This window comes from Calidris pugnax, unplaced genomic scaffold (assembly GCF_001431845.1).
Source record: "Calidris pugnax isolate Ruff unplaced genomic scaffold, ASM143184v1 scaffold75, whole genome shotgun sequence".
NCBI classification, from domain to species: domain Eukaryota; kingdom Metazoa; phylum Chordata; class Aves; order Charadriiformes; family Scolopacidae; genus Calidris; species Calidris pugnax.
The window spans coordinates 1716103-1724795 of NW_015090908.1; positions in this window are offsets into that span (position 1 = coordinate 1716103).

Here is an 8693-nt window from a genome sequence, read left to right on the forward strand (position 1 = left end):
GTTTCTCCGTCTCCAGATGGAGGACTGTTTCTGCTGAGGAGCCAGGGCTTGCTCCTGAGATGAAACTGGTTTTTAGCAGTGCAGGAGTAGTCAGTGGTCTGGAAAGGATTTGGCCAGGCTGACTCTAGTGACACTGATGAGAGGTCATGGCCATGGAGAGAGGGACCGTTCTTTCTTGGTCCCCATGGTGGATCCTCTCCCTGTGGATCACAAAACAGGTCTGCAGAAGTTGATGACCTCAGGTCAGTCATCTTTAATCTGTGAAGCCCCAGAAACAATGTAAGGGAAGGCACTGATCCAGTAAAGCAGATTCAAGGCTTGTCACTTGCCTTAGCTGCCTTCCCCAGCCCTCTCTGGAGGGGTCAGCAGGATCCCAGGGTGAAAACTGTTCCTGCTAGGCACAGGTTGCCTTTACAAACACCATGCTCTTCTGTCCATCTCCTGTTTGGGATCCAACCACTGACTGTAGTGGTGTTTTCTTGAGCACAGTAGTCCGTGGCACAATTACTCTTTCTACACATCTTGAAGCCCATAGTCACTCTGAATCCACACAGCTGGAAGGCCCACCAAGAAAAAGTCAATAGTGCTGTTGCTTGTATTCGTGCATCTCATTATTTTTGAGGGTTAACCAGGATCCTAGAGAGTTCAATCAGCCTTGTAGTTCACTGCTTTGTCAGGGGGAAGGGTAGCAACAAGGTAGCGAAAAGCAAAGCCCTGGAAAATCATGCTACTATTGAAAAAGTGGTTTTGGCCCTGGGTCCACCTAATCTTTCTCAAAGAATGTTACTTTTCTCAAGGCATGTCAAATGAAATCACTTTGAAGGCTGAGTCAGGTGGATGTGTGGCATTGGTTACACGTCTCCTTGTTGCTGGCCAGATAAATGCCTCCTAACTGTACAGAAACGACCTGAAAATTTGCATGATGAATGCAAAGGCAGACCCAGAAGCAGCTTTGTTTGCCTGGGTCTATCACTCCATAGACATGCTCACAGCATGGAGGGATTCATTGCCCTGAACCTTAGCCAACTAAGTTTTAACCATCGAGGCTACCTCTGGAATCTAACCACTAAGGTGCAGCATCTTGCAGTTCAGATGTTAGGTAGAGAGGAAGCCAAAATGTTGAAGTTGGACACAGATAACCGTAAGACAGCTCTGCCAAGGGAAGGCAAACCCCTGCTAGGAACTGGTTGCATGTGCTGGTGGCCCCAGTGCAGTCCCAGGAACAGGTGTGGTGGAGCTCGTTGGGATTCTTGGAATTGTCAGAATTTGGAAAAATCACAATTTTGAATGCCAGGGCAAAACAAGGGGAAACTTTTTAGGGTTTCTGAAGTGAGAAAAACTGAAATTTCAAGGAGAAAAGGATGGGGTCAGTTAAAAGAAACTATTTGTAGTCTCTCTGGCCAACTCTGAACTTTACCTTGGCTTTGGCTGGTATCTGAGCTACTCATAGTTTGTAAACCCTGGAGCCATCCTTTGCCCAGATAAAAACGGGCAGCATCTGTTTTCATTTCTCATCCCACAGCACCTGAATTCTGCAATCATTTCTTCCAGGGTTTAAGCCATAGTTGAGGCCAGGTATCATGTTGCATATGTCTTCTGGTTAAAGGAGACTGGACAGCTCATTAGAAGCACTTGTTGAGGAGCTGTATGGGTCGCTGATGAGTGACAAGTCGTTCATCATGCTCCTAACAGTGAAAAGTCCTGCCTTTGAAGTGTTTCCATGCCCTATCAGCCTGGTAGTGGGATCATAAAGATGGGACCTTGGTTTCCTGTACCAAAAAGGAGGAGCCCTATTGGTTGGGTCATTGTCACCATTGGGCCAACTCAAGCAGTTGAGTGAAACCTCCCCAAATATTCATATACTTGAAACAGGGAGCTACACCTTCTGCCTCAAAAGCTATGGAACTACTTATGAGCCAAATTGCAGACCTTCTCCCATACCTTGATGGAAAAAACAATTGCCTATCATTTGTTTTCCATTTCTTGGAAACACTGCTCAAAAATCATAGCCACTCTTCCGTTCCCATCCATCATTTTTAACCACACTTTTAACTTTTTATATAGTTCTTTCCCAACATTGCTTCTCCATGCTTTCTGTGTGCCTTCTGATGTTCCTACAGCAGCGGGACAAAATACGGGATCCCAGCCCTGAGTCTGCTTATTGTTGGGGTTTTTTTGCCTTTTTTTTTTTTTTTTTTTAAGAATATGGGACCAACCCATAGCCCCAGGAGAGCTGTAGCTCCCAGTCTGTGGAGGTTGATGGTGCTGTTTAAGAACTTCAGTGGTTTAGTGTATTTGCAAGAGGGTGGGACGTGGTGAGGATCCCTTCAGTATCGACTGAGAATAGAGTTGGTTTAGACCCTTTGTGTCTTGCTTTTATGTATTTTAGTGGCTTAGAAGAGGGAAGGGGTGTCACCTTTGAGAACTGGTGAATTTTCACGAAATAGATAAAGAAAAACCTGACACAATTAGATATTGAGGGGAAAATGTTTTCTAAATAGAAAAACATTTTGTGAAACGTGCCAACATTCCCAGGAAAATATGATTTATTTTGGAAAGTCAGGCACCTTAACTCTGACCATTTTACCTCCGCATGTTGCAGTTTAAGTTTACTTTTGTGTACAGGTACTTCAGTTGCCTGTTGCCTCTGCTCTGGACATCCCTGATGGACCATGGCAGCTGAGCAGGAGGGAGCTCCCTGTGTCCTGTCCACAAATAGAGTGGACACAGAAAGTCAGTGTCTTGATTTGGTTTTTGATGCAGCAATGGCCGGGTACCTGCGGATCAAATTGCTTGTTATGAGCTGATTTGGTTTCACTTTGGTATTTAAATTGATGCTGAAAGGTTGAAATCTTCCATTGAAAAAAAAGAAAATAAAAAATTGCTAAGTAGCTACAATTAAAACATCAGAAGGGACAGTCAGCCAAACCTGCTCAGCTGAGAGAGGAAATTATTTTTCTTAGACTGATTAAAACTTCTGCTTTTCTTCTTTCTCTTTGCTAACACCTGTTTAACTCAAGCACCTGAATAAACTTTGGGGAGAAAAGATAGCATTGTTAAAAACTCAACTGGACCCCAAAAGATCGAGTTCCACTTCTGAGACCCTCAGCAAATCCAGGGGAAACCAGGCTTGACATTCCTAGTGAGATCTGGGGGGAAAAAGCAGGAAAGACCCATCATTTCTTTCAAAAACAATTAGGTGAAAAAAACCTTAATCCAAACATACAAATAATCAAAAGTTAAGGTTGGTAGAATTTAAAAGAAGCAACCATAAAAAGTCATCAATTACTATCATTAGTTTTGGACTGTTGTCCCAGAAATATTAAGTGAACTGGTTGTTTTCTCAAGAGTAACAGCCTTTACCTACATAGACCATATTGTCTGCTTGGACACCATGGAGCAGAGCACGAGCCTTCTGGTAGATCTGGCTGTAAATACACCACTGTATAGACACCAAAGCTGGCGTAAAGGAACATGTGTGTAGTAGCTGAAGCACTGGAAATGAAATTATCAGGGAAACAGCTGCACCCCTCAAAGGCACAGGAAGAGCATTCCTGCAAAGCATCTGTGGATTTGCATGTGTGGTGTCGGGGAAGATGCACCGTTTGGGTGCTTTAACCTCCCAAGCTTGCTGCATCCAGGAGTCAGGATATCCTTCCCTCGCTTCCATTGATGCCTTGCTCTCTTGCATCTTCTTTCAGCAAGGGTGACTTGCTCAATATTATCGTGAGCCCTGCTGTGGTGGTACTGGATGGTGGGAAGCAGTGCTCCAGCAGTGTTGAAAGAAGCAAGGCTCTACTTCATCTGCCCCCAGCTGCCGGCGTCCTACCTTTCAGCATCACAGATGAGAACTAGGTTAGAAAAATATTCCTTTTTTGGTCAACCTATAAGGTGCACTGCATGGCTGGACGCACCACTGCGCTCTTCGTGGTGGGGCACATTTTGGCCTCTGTGGGAGAGGACAACGTCCCATATGGTCAACTTCAAGCATATAAGTCATTGCACTGAATTCAAGGGGGTGATGCATGCTCTCAAAACTTCTTCAGGAGCACCCCAGTTTAGGAAGTGCCATGGGCAGCAGCTGCAGCCTAAGGATGTGGTCTAGCTCCCATGTTATCCAATCCTTGAATTAAAACAAATATAGTAGCTCTTCTTTACTACAAGGACAAACACCACAACCTGTAGTGGGTTGCAAAGTATCACATCTTCGTGTATTTTAGTTCAAGAGGTCCTTTAACTCACATTTAAATGATGAAGGAGGAGAGCTATAAAGCATACCTGTCCTCAGCTTGAACCTCCCCCAGCTTTTTCATTATCAGTTGAGCTTTGCTTTTTTTATTTTTTTTATTTTTTTTTTTTTCTGGCATCAATACTACTGTGATGTTTCATTTCCTTCTCTTCTGCGCTTTTGGCAAAGACAAAGTTTACTGTCGGTTCCACTCTATACTCTATCAGGTGACCTAGAGTCTGATCCACAACTTGCAAAGTCAGCAAAAAACGCCGTGTTGCTCTCAGCAGGCTTTGCAGAGGCCTTTTAATAATTCTGCCCTCCCAAGGGGGCTGAAGTATGGATCCAGTAGGCATTTGTCGTGTCTCAGTCTCCTAAAGGGCCAATAATTTCTTGCAATATTTTTGTAGGCCTTTGATCCACCACTATTTCTTGATTGCGCTTTGAAGGCTTAATAGCACCCCATATCCCGCACTTATTAAATTCAAATTCTCCAGTTGCATTTCCCTGGAAGATACATAAAAATAACACATGGAGGAAATATAACTGGAAGATCCTCGTATAAGCTGGCTTACATTTTGTGTGTGGGGAAGACACTGAAACCATTGCTTTTGCACTCGTGACAGAACCATCTGTATAATTTTGATATAGTGGAGCATATCTGAAAAAGCAATAATAGGTCAGGGGGAGCCGTGTGCTGGCTTCAAAGGCTCAATTTTCAGTGTGCCGCTAGGCAGACTTTCATTTAGAAAGAATTAACGTTGGAGGCACCTAGCTGTAGAAGTTGCCACGGGCTCTGACAATAAATGTGTCTGGTGGGATTTTAGTGCGCCTCTTCTGTAGCTCTACCGTTGCTGGGAGGTAGTTATTTCAGGGTTAGGGCAAGGATGCCGTTGAAGACTCCCAGAATTTCTCATCTGATTGGAAGGGAAAGCAGTGTGATAAGCTATTTTCGGGAGGATGGGAGAAAATAGGGTGAGAGATGTGATGGATTTTGAGTGGAAACACTCTTACATCCAAGCAGGAGGAAAGAGGATCCATTAATTGCTGGAAGGATTGGGGAGGGAGTGCCAAGTTTACAAGGTGCCTTTACCATCCTGCTCACATAAAAAGGCTTCTGCTCAAGAGAGACGCCCTGGGGACAAGCACAGATCCACAGTGAAATCGGAGAAATACTTTCAGTCACTCCCTGTTTTCTGGGCAGGTGGGACATCTATGATAAATTTCAGTAAAGCCACCTGATTTCTGTGCAAAGTCCCTTGCAAAGCATCAAGCTACTTGCAGGCACACGAGCAGCAGTTCACTCAGACCTCACCTCTCTAAAACAATGTTCTCCATTAGAAAGCTCTTCTGTCTGCCCGAGCAGGGAAAGAAGTCCAAAGAGAACAGAGAACTTGGTTGCACCAAAAAATAAAATGGGAGAAGAGCAGCCTTGGGCAGGGGGATGGAAACGCTTCCACTGACGTTGACTTGCCCTGGGTCAGCCTCACTTTGGGAACTGTGAGATTTGGGTGGCTAATAAAGAGCCAAGGTTAAACACCACATAAGCACAAGCAGCCCTTTCCAAACCTTTGGCAGGGCTGGTGGGATGCATACCTTCTAGCTTACGAGGCAAAGCCTAAATTAAAAGCTAGAAACGTCAGCGTCTCACGGCATGTTGTGCAACCAGAGCTCAGTGATATTTTGTAAGTAGAGTTGCTCCCTGGTTTGGGTTTTTTGTGCTTTTTTTTTTCGGTGGGATCTGATTTTTTCATGGGACCGCATGCTGAAAAATCCGATTCAGAAAGCAAATAGAAAAAAATAAATTAGTTGGTTGAAAATAAACAACTTGTTTTCAAGGAAAGTGAGAACTTCCTAAAGGAAGTTTTCACAAGTGTGAAAAGTTTTATTTGGGGGAAAGCGATATACAGCAGTGCTAACTGCAAGCACTACAAAAGATGAAATCTCAGCCTGACCCCATTGATACAACAATTTTGAAAGCCCCAAAGTGTGACTGCTCTTTAATGTAGTCTTTTTTTTTTCTTTTTTTTTTTTTTTTGTACTTCTATGGACAAGGATGGAGGGAGCTTTTAACCTGGAAGCTTTGCAAGGTGGTGTTGCCCAGCAAAGGTGCATAGAAATATGAGGTGGAATTGAGGAGATGGGTTGGAACGTGGAGAAAACAGCTTTCGTGTGATAACGGGAGCCTGCTAATAGCAGGGTGAACTTGTTTAGTGACACTTTGGGGTCGGTCAACAAGTCAGATGTGTCCAGTTTGCCAATGCCAAAGGTCTGCCTGTCAACCCCCATGTCCCCAGGCTGTTCCTCTCAGCCCTTGGCCACCAGATGTTGGCTTTCCAGCTTGGCCACCTCTCTCCATGGCCATCTTCGTTCTGCTGCGTGGCAGGAGAACACGAACAGGGAGGAATTAAATGGGATGTTTGGGTTGTTTTTTTCCCTAATTCTCAGCGTGGTATCTGACAGCTGCTGTACAGGTTTGTCTCTCCCTTGCAGGGGGAAGGAGGCAGGAGGGGGCAGAGAGGACTTCTCCCCCGTACACAACGGGGTAAAACGCCGTCGGGAGGACGCAGCGGGGAGAAAAGTGACGCCGGTGCAGACCGATTTAGAAATTTGCAAGCAAACATCTGTCAGGCACTCAGCTCAGATGAATAACAAAATCAGACCCGAGCAGACATATGATGAAATCCTTCCACGCGGAGGGAAAGGGGGGGAGGGGGATGGCAATCCAACGTGTACTAATATTTTCATTATAATGCGGGGCGTATCAGTAACGCGCGCACGTGAAGCTATGGAAATGTGGGGTACGTTGGTGTGCCATATGTTTTAAATATCATTAAGTGGGCCAGTTTTGACATATATATTTGATATTCTGGCTGTTGTCGCTAGGACTGGACCAACCGATTCATATGGAATATGAATTGGCCTTGAACTCAGTCTCTAATCGCTGACCCAAAGAGAGTTTTGCAAAACGCATTTCTAACCTGAGAAATGATAGGCTAAGTCTTGCACTGTGGGAGGAGGGTGATTAGTCGTACACTTGACCTAGATACAAATCTCTGGGGTTAAAAATAAAGAGGCTGTTGGATAGCGGGGACCAAAACATGTCACTGATAAGATTTGTTTTCCTTTTTTTTTTTTTTTTTTTTTTTTTTTTTTTTTTTGTTTCTGCTGGAAAACACATCTCAGACAAAAATTGTGATCATCGTTTTTTGGAAGTTACAGTTTTCGATATTTTCCCCTCAGTGTTTCACAGCAAGGAGGACTAATGAAACGTTGATACGTCCGTGTTTTTAATTTGGAAATTAATGTAAAACTTCCACTTTCTTTCAGATTCCCTGCATTTTTTCAGGGAGCAATTAAATGTGGAAGAAGTCTTACTTCTCGTATTTTTAATACTTACCTCTTAAGAAGAAGGGAACCCCACCCAAACCCTCGATTTTGAAATACTCACATAAAAGTCTCCTAAATTTAGAGGAAAACCAGATAAATATTTCTGGGGGACAAGTTCTTTCACTCGTTTAATTTGCTCCTTTTTGTTTTTCCTTTGGGAGGGTCTCCCTGTCAGCAGAGGAGCTAGAGCAGAGAAAATCAGGTTGTGGGGAGCATATATATATGTTTTAAATTATATTATCAAGGAATTCCTGATTTTCCCTCCCTCCCCCCTTTTTCTTTCTTTTTCCTTTTGAGAAAAAGAAGGATGAAGGAATTGGTTAGAGGGGTAGTGGGGAGCACCTCAGGCAAGACAGGTCCTCTCCCCTCTTACCCCCAACTCTCGGAAACTGAATTTACAGGGAGATCCAAATGAAAGAACCATGCTATAGGGGATTTTTTTTTTTTGGGAGTGGGGAAAATCTGCTCCCTTGTCTGGGCAGCCCTTTGCAGGACGTGGGCTGGGACCCGAACATCTCGCAGGGCTCCTTCCTGTTCCCACATCCATGCCAGGAATCAGACTCGGCGGGAGTATTTTGGATAACGTGTCCTGGGAAGATGGGAGCCAGAGGGGGATGGAGCTCCCTCTCACAGAATCGGCCTGAATCTGCAGCTCCAACACACCCAAGAGCACGAAAACTGGTTTCGTTGCTGGAATTGGCAGATATGTGTGTGTGCGAGGATCACAGCTGATGACTCAGAAGGTGCTGTTTTTGCAGACACTTTGCTGACTACAAAGTCACGCCGGGAGTTTGGTTTTAACCTGCAAGATCTATATGTAAAATGCTTTGCATTTCCCCAAGAGAAGCGTTTGCTTTCAGATTTGCTATTCGCTGGTGCCACCGGTAAATGCAGAATTAGCTCATCATTGAAGTCTAACACGTTCAGAGACTTGAAGATTTCCTACCTCCCTGCGTGTTTTCTTTTCTTTTTTCTTCTGCTTTTGCTCAGGGAAATCAGTGCAAAGTAGGGGATGCAGCAGACTTGCACAGCAGTTGCTTAAACTGTGACTCGGTCTGCAAAACCTGCATTGCCT